This window comes from Calonectris borealis, chromosome 5, assembly GCF_964195595.1.
Source record: "Calonectris borealis chromosome 5, bCalBor7.hap1.2, whole genome shotgun sequence".
Taxonomy (NCBI): Eukaryota; Metazoa; Chordata; class Aves; order Procellariiformes; family Procellariidae; genus Calonectris; species Calonectris borealis.
Genome location: NC_134316.1, coordinates 2657278 through 2680385, shown reverse-complemented (window position 1 = coordinate 2680385; position 23108 = coordinate 2657278).

Sequence of the window (23108 nt, the reverse complement as noted above, 5' to 3'; positions counted from 1 at the left end):
TCCATAGGCTTAGTGCTACGTACGGAGGTGGTGCAAACACGTTGATGGATAAAGACACGGCACTAAAAGACTGGAGCTGCAGTCTGTTGATGCTGGGAGCAGTTGCTGGGTAGGAAAGGCCATAGTCTCGCTCATGAGCCAGACTGGAAAGGTCAAAAATGCTTGTGTGTACTGCCTGGGGCCTGAAGGCAAAAGAGTAGGCGTTCATGCTGCTCTTCATGGATGTAAAACCAGGTTTTATATACACAGAGAAGTGACTGAAAATCTAGTACAGACAAGCCCCACCTATCCATCCACACATTTAGCTCTCCAGCCTGAATGCTTCGTGAGAGGATGGAAAAAGAGCTATCCAGTCCTGTCCTCTGATTCCAAGTATTGGCAGCCCAGGTAGAGGTTTGCTTTTTGTTTTCCTTATATTCCTTTGAATTTGTGATTCATAGCTAACCCTTAACTATGGACAAGTAGAGAGGATGTTGCAATATGGACAGTCTCTCTAAGAAGATTGTCTCCTAGTTGTCTCCTAACTTTTCATAACATGCTGCTTCAGAAATCTCACCTTGAGGAACAGCAAGGAAAGCCTTAGTGAGCTCTGGGAATCCACGCATCTGCTGAAGGCTGAAGTTGAAAGCGACCATCAGTCATCAGACATGGATGTGACAGCTATGCATTGTGCTTTGTTTTTTCTTATCTTTCTGCATACTTTCCCGAAGCGCTCCTCCTTGCTGCCCCAGCTCTCCAGCACAGGCAGCCCATGTCTGAGGTCAGTCCTGCAGCCTGCTGAGACTCCTTCCCCCGACCCCTCGGCTAGCTGGGGACATCTGCGCTGCTCCAGCGGCAGCACAGCTCGCTCATGCACTGCAGACTTCTCATTGCTGGGATTGCAATCAGCAATTACTGAACCCGTTTTTGCAGAGTCACCAGGGACATTGTTCATCTGCATGTATTAACTGAAGGGCAATCCAGTATACTGGGGAGTCAGATTTTTCCCGGCAAAGCTGTGTAAATATAACTCCAAAGGATTCACAGACATGCTGGGAAGTTTCCTCTGGGCCAAAGAATATTTTTAATTCGTTGATAGCATTTTAATTTTCTCATGATGAAGAACCTCTAAAGGCAACTACATTGGAGAGTGAGAAAGGGTCAAGAGGCAATTAAGAAAGGAAGATCTTGCTTTTCACTGCTAGGAAAAACAGTTAATTAAATGAAACAAGTCAAAAAGAGAGAGAGAGAAGAGCTGAAAGGTAATTTGGAAAATTTAAAAAGCTTTCTATCAAATAAATTGATTAGCAGACTAATCATAATCAGGACTCTTGGATTAGCAGTTAATTTGTGGAATCAATTAATAGTGGTATTTTTCAAATCACAGTTTCCTCCAGAGCACGGGGAATTCATTGCAGTATGTTTTTAGAGATTAGAGATGCTGGATTAGGGCTGTGGAATGATTCCCTGTCGATATAACAGCCCTGTTGTACCCTGCTTTCAGCATTTTTATTTTTAGGTTTTTTTTGTGTGAATGGGTGGTGGCTAAGTTGTTTTAATTCGCGCTTTCTTAATTTTTTACATTAAAGAACAAATTACTCTCCCAATAACTTTTTTTTAGCGCTCTCTCTGCTCAGTTTGAGGGTTCACATAATAATCTCCTCTCTCGAGGTTGAACAACAATTTCCTGTGCTATGAAATAACAAATGAAAACTTAAAGGAAACTTAGCGGGACTTTGCTGTCCTTGTGCTTTAAGGCAGCTGGGGCTGGGGGTGTGACAGGAGCTGAACACTGGGAATCTGGGACTTCCCGCTGACTTCTGCTATCCCTGCGGCTACCCCTGTCCCAGTCACTGTGCTGGATTTCATGGGAAGATAAAAAATTGTGGTCAGATCCAGGGGCCATAGGCAGTTCATTCTGTGCAGAATAATTGCACGTTGCTACCTATTAATTAACAGCATGCATCATACTACATAATTACATGAAGTTAAACTAAACCTAAAATATATTTTGGCAATAATTCTGTGACAGTTTGACAATTGCTGCCACAGCTAAAACAAACTGAAATTATCTCAGGCCGTGACAGGACCAGACAGTTCTTGAGACCAGAGGTTGGTGCATTAATACAATATCTGTGGTGGCTACTGCAACATCAGTGGCCCATATTTTGGGCTACAAGTCCATGGGAAAGTTCATAAACTGCTTATCTGAGGGCTGTGAGTCTTGGACCCCATCTAGCCCTTGTATTTACTGTGTCTTCTGACTCCTGTTTAAAACACAGATTTGGCAGAACACGTTGCAGAAAAATGACAGGAAGATGGATGAGTTCAGCAGTCCCCGTGCTCCCTGGGGTGCCTGTGCCTGCCGCTGCAGCGGCCAGCGATGGGCTTAGCAGGGAAAACAGCCAAATTTCCAGCTCCTTAGGTGCCTGATCAGTCAGTGGGTTACCCTAAAAAACCAGCAACAGGTACTCCCTCCTCGGCAGCAGGTCTTTCCACCTCTGTTTCCAAACGACGAGGGAGGCAGGCACTCATCGGCAGTGAGAGCTGGGGGCAAACCCCTCTCACCCTTCTCTTTAGGGGACAATTCCACAGTGTTGATATTTCTTTAATGCAGACATCAATGAATTGTTAAAATGTTACTAATTTCGGTTTCAAGGAAGATCACCTTCCTGGAGGTCATGGGCACTGCAGAATATTCAGCCAGGCAAGTCCATTAATGCCCACATCAGGCACTCAAGGAGATGCAAAGATTTGGAAGGCCATAATGACCTCAACAACTATAATTTTCAAAATTATAAACAACCATTATCTTACTATAATTTCAATAGAGCTGAGTGTCTAGCACTCAGTTCCTAACAGAAACTGAGATTTGGGCTGTCACAGGCTCTTCAGAGAGTCCCCACATAAAAGTTTTTCTGATTAGGGTGATAAGAAGCCTTTGTTCTACTTCCATTATCCCTCTATTATTAGGGGATCGGATCTTCTGAGGCTGCTGCTGTTCATTGGTAGAAATCAAAAATGTTAAAAAAATAATTCAACTAAATTCAAAGTATTCTCAGATATATGTAAAACTCAAAATTGCATCATTTAGTAAAAAAATGGAAAGGCAGCAGACACAGATGGATCCAAGTTAAATCCCACTTTGAAACTATTGCTTAATGAATTCCCCAGCATGGCAGTTCTCACGATGCTTCAATCCTGACAAAGGGAAAAGGCAGCAACAAGATGTTTTAGGAAGTCCAAGACTAAAACAAAACTAAAGATGGCTGTTTCTCAAAATACTGTCTCACAACTCTCATTTTATAGTTGTCTGGTTCAAATTGCTTTTTCCATCCATGGTGCATAAGGCGTTTTACTGTGCAAGCTGTTCAATCTCATACGCCTTTTTTTTTCTAGTGATAAACCACCCCTACTGGAGTATCCAGTATATAGAAACCCATCGCAAAATATTTGTTACAATAAAGATAGATGATGGTTTATCTAGCACCTGTATAATTATTTAGAGAAAATGTACCTCCGTCATTTCACATCTGCCGACTCCTGTTACTAACTCTTTCTTACCTCAGGAGTGCACTGGAAATGCTTTGAAAATGTTCATTAAAATTGATTTTTCTGTCCAATTTTATAAACAATGAAAATATATGAATTATCTGTCTCCTTTGAGTAGCTTTTTGTTTCCCCCACAGCAGAATGCCTGTATAGTATGACCTGTAATAAAAGCAGCACATGAAATGAAAAACAATAGCAAACTACTGTGTACGACACTGAAAATAAGGGAATGGAAGGCATCACACATAGGATGTTCAGGAGAGTTATGACATTTATATATCTGCTTCAAAAATTGTGGTTTATTACATGGTGAAATTATAGGTGATAAGACAGATATGATAGAGAGGTGATATGATACAGTTTGGTCTATAACTTCACTGACGTGAGAGGAAGTGTAGGTGCTAAGAGAGAAGCAGAATCATTTATAATTAAGCTTGCATGCATGTTTCCACGTGCATACACTTTGTAGCGCTACTGATATCTATAGAAATTCCAACTTCTGAGACAAACTTCCTAAACTTGGTGTTCTGCACATCTTGGGATGGACAGAAATATTTGCTTTAAAATGTCTTGTTGAAAAGGTGACCCCATTCCCTCCCAGATTTGTGAGTAGCTGCACTATTGATGTGCTGGGTGGGACAGACTACGTGGAGCACTAACTGCTTTCTCCTTCCCAAAGGATGCTCTGCCCACCTTGCCACTAAAATAAATAAGTACAGGTGGCTTGAGAGCATCTGAGCAAAGACCCCTCTTGATGTAAGTGGTTTTAACTCATTCCATAACCCAGTTTAACAGTTTAATTGACACGGACTCGTGCATTACCACTCACTTTAGCCCAGATTACAAATACATCAGGAATTAATTATGCCAACATACTCCTTTAAACTAGTCTTAAATTAATGATGCGTTTGATTAGACGATTTGACCAATCAGGACTGCAGAGGGATTACGAATCTTATTTCGCTGGGAGAAAAGGCTTTACCTTAGTCATGAGGGTCAGCAGTCGGTTACTAATTGCCCACACCAACAAGCCGGGTTGTTTACTCAATCTGTGTACAATGTGAGACTCTTATCTTAATTAAGTAGCCGCTGTTTCTCTTTAGATTTATCTTAATGGCTTGTTTAAACCAAAGACAAACAACATGTGATTACACTGTGACGAATTGTTCTTGATAAATAGTATCATGTTATTAATTCAGAAGATGAATACTGGTTTCTAGCATGGTTTTTTCCTGATTTCATAGATGTTAGAGCTGTGGAGCCTTCCTGGTCACATGGCCCCATTTCCTGCATGAGAGGTGATCAGCATCCCTCTGGCAGTTTCTCAATGAACCCTAATATTTTTGAGGTGAACCAAGAATATTTTTATATCAGAAGTTTTTTCTTGATTTAAAGCTACTGACCTTTACAGTCCACCACCTTTGTTTTGAAAAGTGATTATTCACATAATCAAAAATGTGTCCATTAGATCTCATTTAAATAGGTCTAGTGTCAGCTTCCAAAGAAAAAACTTGTATTTTCCTCTCGTTGAATGAAAGAAATTATAATATTAGTTATTATATTAGAAACTATGTATTAGAATATTAGAAATTATATATTAGATATTTGTGCTCTTAAAAGGTTGTAAATGGGATAAAAATCTGACACATCCAATGATAATCAAGATGAAATGATATTGCCCACTCAAGGCCTACTCCTGCAGTCTGGGGGTAAAAAAAAGGGTATGAAGTGGTAAATATTTGGAAACAGAGCCACCTGGAAGGAAAAAGCACCCATGCAAATAGGCACAAAGTCTCCTCATTGTAAAAAACTGTCTGTATTTCCAGGGATCTGCATGCTCAGGGACATGGGGCTGATTGGGATGGTCAGCATCATGGTTCTTGTTGCTCCCCCCGTCTTGGCCAGTCTCAAGAGCTGCCATGGTTTAGCAAAGTTGTGGCCAGGCTTCTTGTGCCCCAGCACAGTCCAGCTGATGACTGTGTAAGCATCATGCAACCGAGCCAAGATGAACATCCTTGACACCAAATGTCTCTCCAGGCCACCGTGTTTATCTCCTCATCTCCAGGTTCGCCAATATCATCATCTGAAAGAGTTTGGTGTTTGCGTGCGAGCTGGACCGGGGCTTTGTACTCATCCAGTCCTGCAGGTTTTCAGTCCATTCGTACCCATCCTGCCCTCAATGTGACCTTTTTTTTTCTGCTGCTACTACTGTATTAAATGAGGCCACACACACATTATTATTACTATTATAAATAATTATATCATATTACATTTATAATAATAATTGTAATAATAGCGTTAACAGTAGCAATAACAATAAAAATAGCAATAACAATAGCAACAAATCTTCAAAAACCATTGAAATGTGACAAATTGACATCTTCAAATTTTATGGCATCTTTCACCTAGCTGGCTGATCCCCAACACTATGTTTTTTGTAGTGCTAAATTACATGGTGACTTCCTCACTAGTTCTCCCAAAGGGCTCTCTGTGTGGGACTTAAATAAAAATCCCGTAACAGTTAATGTTTATCCTCCATTACATTGTCTGGACCTGGTCTTTTCTTTTAAATTTCACTTTAGTTGTTGATTCAGTGAGGTACACTCAGGAATGTTTTGTAACAGTATGAATGTGAATTCACTGCACAGAAATACACTGTTAAGCTTAAAATAAGTGGTGGAGCAAACCTGGGTTTTTGTTTCAGACCTGTGTGGGAATGTGTAATGTATTCAGCTCCCCGCACTTAAATATTATTTCTGAATTTTGCTCCAAGCTGAATTAATTCCCAAATAGGTTATTCTTCAAAGTTTCCCATATCGTGTCAGCAGCTCTTTAAATGCACATATTTTAGACATATGCATTGGTTTCTTGATTATGAAAAAGTGTTATTAAATATGTAATAAAATATTTATGCAGTATGACTTTAAAGCTAAGAATATTAGATCACAAGAGATTTCTCTAATTGAAATCGTCTTTGTGTGTAGCTGGAGTCTAATTTAAACTCTGCCTAGCCTACTTAAAACAATAATGTACAGATGACATCTGATCTGTATTGCTTTTCTAACACAAGTGATTGTAATATTATTAATTCTTTACTATATGGCAAATAAAATAAACCGTTTCCATCCAATAAATATTGCCATCTGTGTGATTTGATTATTTGTAGATGTCTATAATGTGATTAATAAATAAAATGCACATGTATGCAAATGTGCATACATGCACACATGCATTCATATGCTGTATATACACATTAGTATCAAGGCCAAAATTTAGTGAGATGCTTTAACAGATGCTTAGAATTAAGCCTTTGAATTAACGCTTGTTTTTAGCTGTGTTCCCAGTCCCATCATGGTCCATTTGGTTTTTTGGAGTCAGCTTGACAACACTCGCTTATCTGGGTTCTTTTGGCCTCAGCCTGTGTATACCTTACAGCCCTTACATGTGAGCCACTTGTCTATATATTAAAACAGACAAAAAACCAAAATGAAAAAGCCCATCTACCCGGGAAGCTCCACTGCAGTATCATAATTAAAAAAATCAGTGGCCTTGCAGTAGAGACATCCTCCTGGGCTTGCAACATCTAGGCTGGCCCCTAGATTCAAAGCCCAGGACTGCTGGAAAGCCTTCCTGCTGGCCCTGCAGTGTGGTCTTTGAGCATTGCCGTGGCTGAACAGCACTGGTCAGCAGCAGAGGTAGACGGTGTCATCGGTTTGGCCAGGAGAACAAGTACTTAAAATCTTCCAGAAGATTTCATGAATGAGGTTTTCTGTCTTGTTTCTTTACACATATAGGACCAGTTCCTCCATCGACATAAATCAGAGTAGATCCTCTAAGTGCAAAGAAGTGACGCTGATTTACACTAAGACTAAAGCTGCCCAAAATGCCTTGGACACACATCAACCAAAGAAAAACCATCACCAGGATTAAAAGCAACCCACTGATTCCATCCCCTTCCTCCGTCTGTCCATCACCAGCTACTTTATATCCCTGCATACAGTGGGGTGATGTCATTTGGTGCCATTTAACAGCAACTCATATTAGTAAGATAGATGTTTAGGGTGGAATTCACTTATAAAAAATGTGGATGCTGGCATCCCGAGCTAATTAGGAAGGCTCCATTCACAATCTACAGAGAGAAACAGGCATTTTTGGTGGAATCTGTTGTGGTTTAACCTGGCAGGCAGCCAAACACCGCACAGCCGCTCGCTCACTCCCCCCGCCCCAGTGGGATGGGGGAGAGAATAAAAAAAAAAAAAAAGTAAAATTTGTGGATTGAGATAAAGACAGTTTAATAGAACAGAAAAGGAAGGGATAATAATAATAATAATAATAATGATGACAGAATATACAAAATGAGTGATGCACAATGCAATTGCTCACCACCCGCTGACCAATGCCCAGCCAGTGCCTGAGCAGCGATCGCTGCTCCCCAGCCAACTCCCCCTAGTTTATATACGGAGCATGACGTCACATGGTATGGAATACCCCATTGGCCAGTTGGGTCAGCTGTCCTGGCTGTGCTCCCTCCCAGCTTCTTGTGCACCTGGCAGAGCATGGGAAGCTGAAAAGTCCTTGACCAGTGTAAACGCTACTGAGCAACAACTAAACCATCAGTGTGTTATGAACATTATTCTCATACTAAACCCAAAACACAGCCCTATACCAGCTACTAGGAAGAAAATTAACTCTGTCCCAGCTGAAACCAGGACAATCCAAAAGCATGATGAATTGCCCCAGGGCACCTCTTTCACTCCTGTGAACAAGAGGAGAGCTGAGTGTGACAGCCATGGAGCTGTGCAGTGGAGGGCGAAGAGTCCTGCTTCAACTGCCTGGGATCCCTCTGCTTAAATCCATGTGGCAACCACTATTTCAGCTCCTGAGTAATATATTCTGACAGTAGAGAACAGTTGTCAGATGTTTGGGAATGAATACCTTCTCCAGCTGGCATCAAAAACTGTAAGGCAATGTAGCCTTTGAGCCAAAAAAAGACAATGTTTTCAGGAAAAAAAAAAAAAGATACAAGGATAAGCGCTCCATAAAGATGAGTTATGGTCTCCGGTGACACCCAAAATGGATGAGCAGAGTGATAGTATTGTTCAAACATGAGCACGCAACACACAAATCGCTGGGATCTGAAATACGGTTCTGTATTTCCACGGCTGAGCACAATGAAGGGAGCCCGGTGACAACGTTTCTGTTAATAGGAGAGGACTTGTAAGCAGCAATCAGGGAGTTTTATCAGCTCATTGTCAAAGCAAAAAGCAATTGGAATACGTACCCCAAGGGCTCGAACCACATGGTCGGTATTAGTGCATGCAAAGGCTCGGGTGGAATAGTTATACGCACTGAGAGGTTTTTTGAAAACATGCCTTTAAGGTCGCCAGGCTTTTCAGCTCATTCTGGAGACAATATGTGGTGACAGTTGTGGTGTAACAAATACAATAATGAAATCTTCCTCTGTTTTGATCAAAGGCAGACTATTTCATTTTCATCTCAGACAGACATTGTGCTTTCAAAAGTCTCAGAAATCCCAAATCACACTTAAAGGCTCAAGATTTAAGGAAAATCTCCAGATGAATCAGTAAAGGAGAACCCAGAGTCCCACAATCTTGTGATTTTATCCTGTTTCACAAAACCAGATAGAAGCCATGTAATCTGCCCCTTTAGTTCAAGAAAGGATCATAGATAACCCTTTTCTGACAGATACGCGGCTAACCTGTGCTCCAAGACCTCCAGCATAGAGATGTGACGACCTCCACCCATCTCTTCCACCACTCTATTACCCTTCACACTAGAAAGTTTTTCCCAATGCCTAGCCCAAATCTTCCTTTCAGCAACTGAAAACTATTTATTCTTGTTAGAGCCTTCTTGGGCATAGAGAAATGCTTACTCCTTTCCTGTTTCCAGTTATTTTTTTTTAATTTATTTGAAAATTTCCTCTGAACTCAACAACCACTAGCCTCCATCCATCCACTTTTGCAAACTACTAGGGATGAATTTCTTGATGATTGTTTTAAGGGTTTGTTGTCATGCATCCATGTGGTGAGTCATCACATCGTTATCTTTAGGAATTGTAGCTGAGGGCTGAAACCTCCACTGGCACCAGAACAGACTGCTGGAAATAAAGTTTGCTACTCCAGACTTGATCACTTCTTATTAAATATTTCTAAGATATATAGGCTTCTGGAGCTTAACCAGATCACCTATCAACTAAAAATAGCAACAATAAAAAGACAGGAGCATTTCACAGCTCTCTTTAACAAAACTAAGCCTTTTTTTAATGACTCAGTACTTAAAGTCTCTTAGGAGGCAATCTCATGGGTTTTGCTCTGTTGCTGGTCGCCCCTTAACAAAACTGCGTCCAACAGCAACTGAACCAACACCAAGTTCTGCATTTCTGATCTGGGTGAAGCATCGGTGAACCAAATCTCCCAATTACAGTACTGCAAAAACAGAGGCATGGATGGTTTAACCAGAAGACAGGGGAGCAGGGGCTCAGCTGACTGTGATGGAGATATACCAATATTTAATCAGCTTGAGCCCCGGCCCAAGGAGCTCTGGTAATTCTGTGTGTTGGAGTTATATGTGCACATGAGTGGTCACCACTGTGCCCTCCTCTGCAGACAGATGATTGCCCAGCACATCAGTAAATTGACTTTCATCAGAATAGCAAGGCACGGTGCAACAACTCGCAGAGAGGAGAATTTGACAATTACGAGCTCTGTCTGCTCCCAAGCAAGTCCCTCACCACCTCTGATGGCATTTCTGTTATCAAGACACAACTTTGCACTCAGTTTTGCAATTCAGGAGATGAAGGGTAGCAATGTCTAAATTGCCTTTGACTAAATAAGGACATTGGCCAGAAGAAATGATCCAACACTAAAAGGAAGCAAAAGAAAGAAAAAACACCCACTACATTTTAAAAAATCCACCCACCAAAAGCAAGTAGATTGAGAATGTTTCCTTTCTTTTGATCTTTTTTTATTCAAATAGCCCATATTAGGAGCAGCAGTATTTTCTTATAAATGACCCTTATTCACATCTTTGTGACTTCATTCTTAAGAAAATTTCTGAGATGAAGTATGTCCTATATGGTTCAGTTGCCAAACCTCGTGTTCAACTTGCAGCTCAGAGAAGCAGAGTAAAAGTGTTTAGTATTGTTTACAAACACCTTTTTTTTTAAGTAGTTTGGGCTCATTTTCCAAAGTGGGACTTGCTGTCTCTCAAAAATTCAAGGAACCAGTGTGGTAGATGGGAACCGTAAGCATTCAGGAGTTTCCAAAGGTATTCTGGTCACTAAGTAAGTGTATTGGAAGGAAAATGTAAAAATTGCACTTCTCAGAAACCTCATTTAACATTTTTTTCCTTTAGAAGCTTTTGCCGGTATACTTCATGAAATATGCAACTTTCACACTGATTAGGATGAAACATGTATCCTTAAAAGCAGCACCTGTTTAAAGCAGAGCTAAGATTTTCCTGGGATAAGGTTCAGCAATGATGTATCTGATTTGCTCCTTTGCCAATGCGATTGAGATGACAAAATTTTGAGCTTTCTGAGGCTTCTTTTGGGCTTCTTGAAATGCTGTGAGAGGGCAGAGGGTCTTCCCTGGGCTGAGTGTCCTGCTCTGGGGGAAGCTCAGGTGTGAGCTGCTAGTCGTGTCCAAGGTGTGTTGCACCAGCCACTGCCTCCTCTCCCAGCCTTGCAAGCAGCCACAACAGAAAATGCCCGATGGTGGTTCTTTGAGGGCTAGGGTGGAGGCAGACACCCAGCTCATCGTTCCGAAATTTTGCTTTCACAGAGATGAGCAGACTTTGATTTGTTACAGCTCTTTGATTTCTTGTAGCTACAAAGGCACTCCTACCTTTCCTGGCTGCGCGAGTAAACAGGTATTTAACAAAATGCATTGATTCAAAGGGCCCTGCATGTTAGTGAGGGTCAGCCAAGCAATCCTGAGACTTCCCTTCCCGTGCTGAATCAGCTCCTCTCCATAGGGACAACACGATGCTCAGGTATATGGGTGCCTATGCCCCACCACTCCCTACCAGTGCACGCTCTGCTATGCAGCCTGCGTGCTCCCATCAAACCCAGCAACAGCACCATTACTACAGCTAGAAAAACTGCAGCTTCAGAAGCTGGCAGAACTTTTGTCTCCCAGGTCTTGTCTTAGGTATGGTTTTCTTATTTGGGCAACAACCTTGCCATACGGGCCAAGCAGGATCTTCTTACTGATTGGTTTTTTTGAGTTCCGTGGCAGGTATGGGGTTAAACGCAGAGCCATTCCCAACAGTGCTATGTGCTGTATGAATAACCCAGCAGTGCTGTTAATGGGTGAACCAGACCCACAGAAGAGATGTAGGAATTAATGTCACCTCCATTGGCTGACGGGTGGTGAAGGCAGAGAGAAAATAAATGACTTTCCAGAGGTCATGCGGGTGGAAAACCTATTGCACTTGCTCGGCTCTTTGCGTTTCTGTTCAGTGCCATAGCACAAGCTTGTTCTTTGAGTAAAAACTTGGTTTTCCTTCTCAGCTGGTGTAAGGGCAGGATCAACGCAACATAAGAAATGTCCCTTTTACTCATGCTCCATCTGATCATTGTGATAAATCGCAGTGACTTGGAAGATACTGAGAAATAAGGTGCTAACGGGGGTATCAGATGTACAAGCTTCCTCTAGTGCTGCCAGGGCAGGCAGAGACCCTGTATCAGACAGGGGAAAGACCCTGTATCAGCTACCCCCAATTACTCTCCAGGCACTTGAAAACGTACAGCACAGACTTCTTTCTTTGAATTCTTTTGAGAGCATAGAGAAAAGGAATTTTGGTCTTTGCTTGAATATAAATATGAGTTTCTAAATATAACCCCTACAAAGATTTTCATTCAGCATTTAGTGGTTAAATCAGGTTTTATGAAGCTCTCTCTTAAATTGGTAAATAAAAGAATTTATAGCTATTTTTATAGGCTTAAAGAATACAGATCAGAGATGTGGGATATGTGCATACCATATTAGTGTGCTTTGGTATTCTTATCTTCCTGCTTTTTAAATATTTAGGCATTGTTTGCTCCTACACTTGCTGTAGGATATTGAATCATCTATTCCACATTAACTTTTATGTAGCAATATTCCTGAAGCACAGAAGGCTTTCATCTACTGAAAAAAAAATTATATCAATAACTAAGCTTCTTTTCATAAGTTATATTAAATCAAGGCATTTGGTGATAGCATTAATGATTGTGCATAGCCCAGATTAGGTGAGAATTATAGCAAATCCCACTATTCATACTGTCAAATGTGAAAATTTACTTGCCCTCCTTAAAGGCTCCTTCTTAAAAACAAACGAAAACGATGATCCCCAAGCCTGTAAATACCACCTCTCTAAAAAAGTTTAAAACTGCTCTGCAGCAGGTTTATCATGGACCAAGGGGTCACCTAAAGAGAGCTGGCAGGAAGCTCCAAAGCTTCAAATAGTGACACATTGATTTAAGACCTGTAAAGAGGAGGGTCTATAGCCTTCCTATCAAATTTGCTTGTTTTTAGACTAGGATATCATCTTAACTACCTACGTGTATACCAATCGGTTTAGGGCCAGATTTCACATATTTTATTCAAACACCATATTTTGTTTTCAAGGGCGTTTGTTACGAAGCAACATGTTTTTCAGTGCAGAACAATACTTTTCTTGGTTAAAAACCCTGGTTTTCTGACTTGGCATTTTGGGTTTGGTTTGCTTCTTGCTTTTTTGGGGTTATTTGGGGGAAAATTACATATCTAAATTAATAAATAACAACAATAATAACAATAAAGATTTACATTTTTAAAAGTGGTGGTTTTCGTGTTGTCCTTGTGGGGCTGTGATTGCATTAATGCATGGTGCTAGTGGCCTCAAAGGGAGACTTCCACAATGCGCAGCTGCTCATCTCAGAGACGAGCACACTGCAGCAGGGCTTTACACTTAAATGTAGCGTATGAGCCGCATAACCCTGATGAAAACACATCTGAATCAAATTATTCGATTCAAGTGCTGCACCGGGGACACATCAGCCCCTATGCACTCACGTGCACACAGACTAGAAGTCCCTCACCCAGGACAAGAGTTAGGAATTTAATGGGTTGTGATAAGAAGGCAGGACAGACTGCGCTGGCCGGACGCAGGGCACGGCCAGACCAGCATACTGACCAACCAACTATTTACATGCAACTGGCCCTTTCTATCCCCTTATGCTTCTATTTTCCCATGCTTGTTCCTCCCCAAATCACCTAAATCCATCCCTTCCCCCTATCCTTGGTTCCTTCCCTGAACATCCCATAACCAGCCCTGTGCAACCCCAAAATACACTTCCCCTGCATGCCCTAACATGTCCCACAATCCTGGGCAGTGACCTTTCAGTCCCAAAGATGCTCCAGCATTGACTACTCCTCATGGGTCACCTCTGGCCCATGGGGCTGAGGGTCCCCTGGGTCAGCCCAGGGAGGGTCTAGACGGGTTGGCTCATCCTCAGCTCTCATCCTTAATTTGGGTTCCCCTCACCTGCCTTTGTGCTCCAGTGGTCCTCTGGGCTTGTGGAGTTGGGCCTGATGGGCTGATGGCTCCTGGCATGGACGTGGGGACAGCTAGCTGGGCAGAGTGTTATCTGGGGTTCCCCCCACTGTTGTCTCTCCCTGTTCCTTTGTGGGTGTGCAGATGATCTTTTCATCATATCACCTAACAAATTACATCTTCCTCCCTAATTTTTTATGACTAGTTTTTTTTTTTTTTCCTGAATACTGCCTGTCTGTTTGGCACCTAACTTGTGGAAGTCAAACTAGCACAGAATAAATTACAGGGAAAGACATATTCTGCCTAGGAAATCTACTTTCTTTTGCTAGAAGAGGGTCATGATGAGTTATTAAGTTCAATGTGCCAATTTGACCAGAGTAAGCTGTGCTAGCAAAGGGTTGCCAGTGTAAGGGGAGTGAGCATTTTTCTTGGGTGAAACATTTTTCTTGGAGAATTTTCTCTGCTGTGACATGGCTTGAGCAGCTCTGATCACAGTAGTATCGAACTGTCTAAGCTCAGCCCTGGTTGCTACACTGGTTGCTACACAAGCCAATCAGGCTTGTCTAATTAGCCCCCTATATTACATTTGCATTCAGCAAAGAGTTCCCCACTGCTGCAGTGCCCATCTTCAAAGCCATTGCTCTTCCACCAGCCCTGTGGAGCTCATGCTGTGGGCTTTCCTCTCTAGCAAGATGTGCTGGTTTTGGCTGGGATAGAGTTAATTTTCTTCACAGACGCTAGTATGGGGCCGTGTTTTGGATTTGTGCTGAAAACAGTGCTGATAACACAGGGATGTTTTCGTTCCTGCTGAGCAGCGCTGACACAGAGTCAAGGCCTTTTCTGCTCCTCACCCCACCCCACCAGCGAGGAGGCTGGGGGTGCACAAGGAGTTGTGAGGGGACACAGCTGGGACAGCTGACCCCAACTGACCAAAGGGATATCCCATACCATGCGACGTCATGCTTAGCATATAAAGCTGGGGGAAAGCTGGCCAGTGGGCCGCTGCTCAAGGACAGGCTTGGGCATCGGTTAGTGGGCAGTGAGCAATTGTTTTCATTTGCATCACTTGTCTTTCCTGGGTTTTATTTCTCTCTCTTTTTGTTATTTTCCTTTCCATTACAATTGTTGTTGTTGTTGTTATTATTATTATTATATTTCAATTATTGAACTGTTCTTATCTCAACCCATTATTTTTCTCAATTGTTCTCTTCTGACTCTCTCCCCCATCCCAGCGGGATGTGTGGGCCTTAACTGCCGGCTGGGGTTAAACTACGACACAAGAGCACAAGGGGAGGCTGTCACATCCCACCAAGGGAGAGAGAGAGGTGACTCAGATTCGCTGATCCTCTTGGTTGGAAATAGGGTATACATAACACCCGAGGTCTGTAGGTCAACAAAAACTTCTATTCCAAAGCTAGGCTCCTCAGTAAATTATTTGGTAGCAGAAATATTTATTGCTTGCCGCGCTTTGCGTTACTTACTATAAAAAAGTAAAAGAATAAAAGAATGACAGAAGAAGGAGAGAGAGAGATCACCAGTCCGGGTTCCAGTGTTGGTCCAGCCAACGGGGGATCTCTGGTCTGTAGGAGCGCTCGTTCCAAAGTTCCCACCCCATGGTACTTGCCTTCTCCTTTTATGTCCACCGTTCACTACAAACTGCCCCTCTGCTGCGGTGGGGTTTTTTTACTATTCTAATTAGGATAGTTTATCCATAGTTAGGGGGCTTTTCCTGCTGGTGGGTGGGGTTTTATCTATGCTAATTAGGATAGTTCACCCATAGTTCAAGTAGTTTCTGGCAGTCTTTTTTTTCTTGGTGCTTATCTTACTTAGCATGTTCCTTCCCCCAGGGCCGTGCCCAGTTAACTCTCTACAGAGGTTGAATAATGTCTTTTGTTGCTGTCATGGTTTAACCCCAGCTGGCAACTGAGCCCCACCCAGCCGCTCGCTCACTCCCCCCTCACTCCCCCGCCCCCGGTGGGATGGGGAGAGAATCAGAAGGGTAAAAGTGAGAAAACTCGTGGGTTGAGATAAAGACAGTTTAATAGGGAAAGCAAAAGCCACACATACAAGCAAAGCAAACCAAGGAATTCATTCCCTGCTTCCCATCAGCAGGCAGGTGTTCAGCCATCCCCAGGACAGCAGGGCTCCATCACACGTAACGGTGACTTGGGAAGACAAACGCCATCACTCCAAACGTCCCCCCCTCCTTCTTCTTCCCCCAGCTTTATATACTGAGCATGATGTCATATAGTATGGAATAGCCCGTTGGCCGGCTGGGTCAGCTGTCCTGACTATGCTCCATCCCAGCTTCTTTTGCACCTGGCAGAGCATGGGAAGATGAAAAGTCCTTGACTAGGGTAAATGCTACTTAGCAACAACTAAAACCTCAGTGTGTGATCAACATTCTTCTCATACTAAACCCAAAACACAGCACTATACCAGCTACTAGGAAGAAAATTAACTCTGTCCCCACTGAAACCAGGACAGTTGCATTCCTTTATCTCACCAGAGCCTTCCTGGGATTTACCATCTCCCAGTCTTTTGAGTGTTTGAGACATTTCTCAGACAGGCTCAGGGGCTCTCCACCCTCTGCTCCCTTATCAAGTTTCGTCTCCTGTCGTTGTCTGCTCTCTTCTGAGAAAACAGTTCTTTGTTCCAGGGGGTTACAAGTTAGCCTTGGTGTTAGCTTCCAGTTGGTCTCCTACAGAGGCAAGCAAGGCTGCTCAGCTCTCTGTTGGCCATAGCAGGGAGGGTTTCAGCAGCATCATTTCAATGGTGCTAGTGGGTGATGCAAGAGTGGAAGAGATACACTTTGTCCTGGGCACCATCTGGTTGGGGCGTATTATGTTGTTGGTGCTGCTGAAAAACACAAAAGACATTTAGCTGCTTGACCCTCTCCTGCGGGGCGCTTGGTGCAGGTCCCTGGCAGACTGCTCAGTGCGGTGACTTGCATGGGTGCAGGGTCATGAGCCTGGTGCAGAGGACTGGGAAGAGCAGAGTGAGTGCAAGGACCCCTTCAGGGACCACATAAGGTCCCTTGAAGTCCCAGGTTGTGAGCCATTGAGATCATAAATTGGTCATGTTGCATTTCAAAGGTGCTTTGATTTTGCTCTCACAGGTGGTCTCACTGGAAAGCTGTTCGAGAGCCTCGATGCTCACTGTGTTACAAACCACTTCGTAATCTGGAGCCTGAGTTTATTCACAGCCGGTTTAAGCCATCAGGAATTCATGCTGTGACATTGCAGACAGTTTGCTAAGCACTGTCAACCTGAGACCTTTTAGAGGAAAACAGGATGCAAATGACTTACTCTCACCAGCCACCTCTGCTGGGACATATCTCTGCAGATACAGTTGTTTGCACCTTTCCATGTTTGATCTCGTTCGGGTTTGGATGCCTGTCTGTCTGCCTCTATGTGTTCCTCAATGGCACTTATGCATGGCAAAAACTCCCTGCCTCTTTCAGATCCTCCTGTAGGAGCCATCTCTGCCCTGAAAACCAGAGTCCTCCCCACCAGGAATCAGCAGGTGCCCTTGGCTGCTGACGCAGACCCCAATGACTTATGTGGACACATCTGTCACAGCTTTCATGCAGCTGGTGTTTTGAAGACTTTACACGTAGTGTGAAAAAATCTCAACATCAGAGGCCATGGTCAGTCCTGGCTTCACAGTGAGAGAGTCAATGTAGAGATGGAATCAGTAGTCTCTACAATGAGGTAGAAAAACTACCAGTATAGCATGGAGATCACAGTCCTTGCTGGGCCACCCAATTTCATTCATCCTACAGAAAAGCACTCCCTCTACAGAAGGCCAAATCTATGGAGAATGCACAAGTCATCAAACAGAAAAGGAGCACATGATGTTTTTTTTTTAAAGGTTAGAGACCTGCAATATTAGTGTTGCAAAAAAGCAACCATAACCAGTGCTCTGCTCTGTGATGGATGCACTGGATCCCTTAACCGAACTAGCAGTAGTTGGTACAGGCTCCAAAGAAGGTGAAGGTCTGAGCCGTAGCTGGGCTGTGAACTCCTCTGGTTCCAATCTCTTCTCTGAAAACCCCCAAAGCAGCAGAGTGACACAGTGAGCATCGGTGCATACGAGCTTGGAACACCCATCATGCGATTAACACATGAATAGTGGGTGGCTTTTCCAAGACTCCTTTATCAAGGAACAAAGAAAGTTGTGGGTACAAGGAGTCTCGTGCACACCTTTCCCATCGCATGTAATTTGACTACGAGCCAACCGCTTTATCCCATAAGTATGACAGCTCAGGTGAGCCTTCTTTGAGCTCTCCCTGCCAGGCAGCGTGGCTGTGTGGCGGTGACCTCCCCTCGAGCTGGGACACGTCTCAAGGTTGCTCCTCGAGGCAGAGAGACCTTTCACCAACGGCAGATCTTTGGTAAGTGACTGATAGTATGCTGAATTAATACTAATGAAACATTACTAATCCATGTAGCTCTTAAATATTAATCACTATAAACTTTGTATAAATAATTCCATTAGACATAAACCATTGTCCAAGTCTGAGACTAAGACTGGACCTAGCCACACCTAAGCTCCATCAGGAGTTTAGAAAGCAAGGGGGTCCACTCTGAATCTTGCGACTCAACGGGAGGGTCTTCTTTACCCTTTACGTCTCGGGTCTCTGTGTGAATCATTCTAACTCTCTTCTAATTCTATTTTCCTTGTATGTTTCTTCCATGCAGTAATTAATAAAGTGAACCTTGCCATCAAACTTATTGAACCTTGGTAAACCCTGTTAGACTTCGTTAAATTCCATCAAATTCATTGAACCCTGTCAAATTATTATTCTACTTCAATAAAACATATTGCTGCTTCTCTCTGAGTGAGGTACGTTCCACTCATTGGCGACAAATTGGCATAGTCGGCAGGATCCTAAATCAGGATTCGTGACATACTCTCCATGGGTCATCAGGGCAGCTGTGACAGAGAAAGCCACCATTAATCCTTACAGCAGCGGTTTTGTGTCCCTGTCCTGGTAATGCTTCTGTCCACGCTGGAGTAGGGCTAGCCCCTGTAGTAGGCTTAAGTACTTAATATTTTGCAGGGACTGGAGCCTAAGTCCAATGCCATCTCACTCTTTCTCTGTTGTTATCACTCATTTATCAATCCTGATAACTTTATCCTTGGCAATGACCATGAGGAGCCCAGTAAGACTCCTACGATGTGTTTCAATGTAGGTAGTACCGAGGTTCATCTCTGGCAATGGAATGAGATAGGCATCCACTGCTAATGACCTTCATTACATATTAATTCTCTCTATATTTGAAACCGATACAGCATTTAAACCTGTCACTCACTTTCGACTTCATCATCTCTTGCAACTCTTCCAATTCTCTTTCAGCACAAAGGTGCTTTCTGCGGCAGTAACAACTGCTTTCCCTTCTTTGTCCTGGCCCCCCACCCCAAAGTTTGGAAATGCAGCTTTAAGGCTTTTAACCTTGAATTTATTTAAGGAAGTTAATCAGAAAGGAGACTTTCCCCATTGTGGAAATTTTCCTGATCAGAAATTCAAATGAGTACGTATTTATTCATTCAGATACTCAGGCATGGAAATCTCTGCACTTTGAGTACAAACACAAAGATGTTTTTATTTTAATCTCACTTCTGCAAATTAACATAGTCACATAGTTTTCAAAATTAAAAACTCAAAGGATTAAACCCAACTGGCAAACATGGCTTGGAAATCATTTTGTGTCCCAAATATTAAGATTACTAAATGTAGATGAAAGAGGCAATTCCAGAAGAAATTTCTGTTCCTTCACGACTAAAGAAGATAAGCCTTAACTATATGTGCATGCAAAAATGTAATATGATTTATTTTCCAACAGGCAAAACTACTATATATTGCTCTAGGTCACAGAGCGATGTGATTGGAGTATAAATAAAACTCCAGGGGCTCACATGCTGATGATGGCTGTAATTATTGATTAATTCTGCTTTAGAAAGCTTGAAAACAAGTCCGTCTTGAAATGGTCCACAACATAATGCCTCTCTTATTCCTTGAAACTAAAATGTACCCCTTATGAGAACTGCCTGAGGTTTTCAGACTTGCTAAGGGATAAATGTCATATCTGGCAGGGGAAATGAAATTAATACCCCCAACTTTTTGAGGAGAATTTTAATAAGGATTAAACTAGGCTGTTTAAAAAAAAAAAAGCATAAGCAGGTTTTCCAACCTGAACACAGATAGGAGGCTCTTGTGGTTTTTAGAGGAAAACAGGCTTCTTTCCCGCACTATCTTGTTAAAGTGATTACTATTTCATCCTTGTATATTAATAGCACCTGGACGCAAGTATCCAGCTGTGTTTAGCACAATGCAGATGTCCAGGCAAGGGTGGTCCCTGTCTCATAGACCCTGCAATTAAGATGAGAGACACCAGATTTTTTCAGGTCCTTTTCATGCCAGTTGTAACAATTTCACCCTAGTGAAAACTCTGTCATGGCGGATCGCATCACCTCCTTTGGCTCAATGGATCTATTTCAATTAGGAATCTTGTCCTTTTGTTTTTACAGAGAATCAGTCAATGTATCCATGCTGGGAACATTGCATACCTACATGAACTATGCTACAATGACTGGCAAGGGATGAAAAAGACTGCCTTTCAACTGTTATTATAGGTAGAAGATACCTCCTGCTAAGAAAACGCCGCTGGATGCATGTATTACCAAGAATAGAGTCTTTATGTTGGTCAGTTTGAAAACACGAGGGGGAGAACTGCAGAAAAAAACCTGACACTGGTCAGATGGGAGGGTATTCCCTGTGTCTGCTTTAGCTTAGCAAAGGGCCAGACACATGGTGGGGCCATGCACGGCAGCTGTATCAGGCGTCTGAATTGTACAGTAGGACTTCCCTTATGAAGTAGACTAGGAAGTGCCTGCAAATTCACGCTCCTCCATGGTGCAAACAGAAACTGCTTGGCACACAGGGGACACTTAACATCTCGGAAGAAGGACTCTGGAGCGCATGGGCATCATGTTTGCCTTTGTTTATCACAGAGGACATATTAGTGTTGCCAAGACATCATCTGGGAGACGGTTGCACCAACAGCGTCTAAAATCTGCCAGATGACGGGTATCATCTTAGAATCAGCTCTAGGCTTATCACGGTTAGGGGTTTTTTGGGCCATGCTTTGGCATCAATTAGTTTTGACATCTCTCTTCTTCTCTCATGAAGTTTGGAGAGGTTTACAGGAGTAACTTTCAAATCTTTGACCTGCGGTGGCTGAAGAAAATGAGTATGCCACATAGAGACATTATGCGCACACTGAGTTCTTGTTTGCATCCAGAATCACCAGAATTACCTGATGGATGTGAGTTTGATATGTGGGGATATTTCTGAAATGTAAGTTCTGAGTATAGGAAGTATCCTGATTTGCATTGACTTGAGAAATATAAATGTTTCAAAAATTCAGGTTGTTCTTTATTTTCAGTGAGTTGACTCGACAACAGTGTTAGCTTGGATGTACAGACAGATAGATTAATAGTTTGGGTTATCAACTTTAAATAGTCTGCATATAAATGGTCTGCTGTTGTGACCTTGCACGCTTGCTCGCTTACCGTCACCTTCAGTCCTGTCCCCTCCCAGTCCTCAGACAGCAGCAGCGGTACGTGATTTTTCATTAATGTGAAAAAAAAACACCCAACCAATAACTAGCTAATCTTATACTGTATCATGTAATGATTAAATATTTTCCCTTCCAACACTATTTTAGCAGTAGCTAGACTATTAAATATTGAAAGTATAGTCATCTGAATGTGGAGCCAGCCTATTTGATGAGCTTTATATCTTCTGTGGCTACCTTGCTAGAAATGTCTGAGCTAGCTATGTCCATACAACTGCTTATATTGATGTATCCTTAGGTTTCCATAAAACTTTTGGTATCACCTGACCTTCAGATCAATGACTAGGATGATGCGTAGTTGGCATGGCAGTTACTATGTGAATTAAAGCCTTTCTAGCTGTCAGGAAGTTATTATCTATCTGATATCTCTAATATTGCATCTTAACTATGTTAATATTTGAAACAATAACCAAAAATGAAGATTGCAGATGACATTAAGTAGGAGAGTAGTAAATTACAAAGAGAACGGGGTGCTAATGAGTAGCTATTGCAATGATTGTTAAAAAAGGAAAAACCAAACATTGAGTGACTTAATACAGCCTAATAAATTCTCAGACATCGAGGAACAAAGAATGTATGCCATCCCTTCACGTTGGATATTTGTTGAATTTCTATGGAAGAGTTGTTCTGTTTGTTCCAACAGCTAGAAAATGAATAAGGCACATGTAGAAATATGGCACAACTTTTAAGCAATGATGTAATTAATCCTGGAACAATTTCACAAGAATTTTGTTGGATTCCCCATCACTGCAAATTTCTAAAATGAGACTACAGCCTTTACTGAATAAAACACTGTATTCAAATAGGAAATAAAGGAAGGAAGACCCAATGGCTGTGTTATTCACAAAGTCAGACAATTAGAACATTTTCTAGTTTGTGGGTTTTTTCTTTTTTTCAATTGTAGACTGGTGTCAATACCACAGGGGTGTATCTTGGGCTATTACTGTGAGATAAGAATCTATCCACAATGGTGAAGTCCTCACACAGGGGAAGCCATTTAAGTGCCTAGGTAGGTTTGGAGATAATGCTCTAACTGTGATGTAACTTGTACTCCTTGAACCTCCTGATGAACGCCTGAGCAGAATTTGCTATAAGATCTCCTGTGAATACAAACATCCCTTGCTTACCATGTTCAAAGCATGGTCAGGTTTGGAAAAGAAATTTCTGAAAGCCAGAAAATTGACATGTTCTCCTCCTTAAGTACTAGCTGCAAGAAATAAGAACCTGATGGGATGCAAGTAGTACACTAGCATATGTTCATCATCTTCTTGACATTGTTAATTCTTTTCTCTGCACACAAGAATATATGGAAAGCAAAAAAACCTCCTTAGAGCAAAGGTCCAGTAAAAAACTGTTGGCTCTTGGCAATATGAATGCAAACAGAGCTTTAGATTT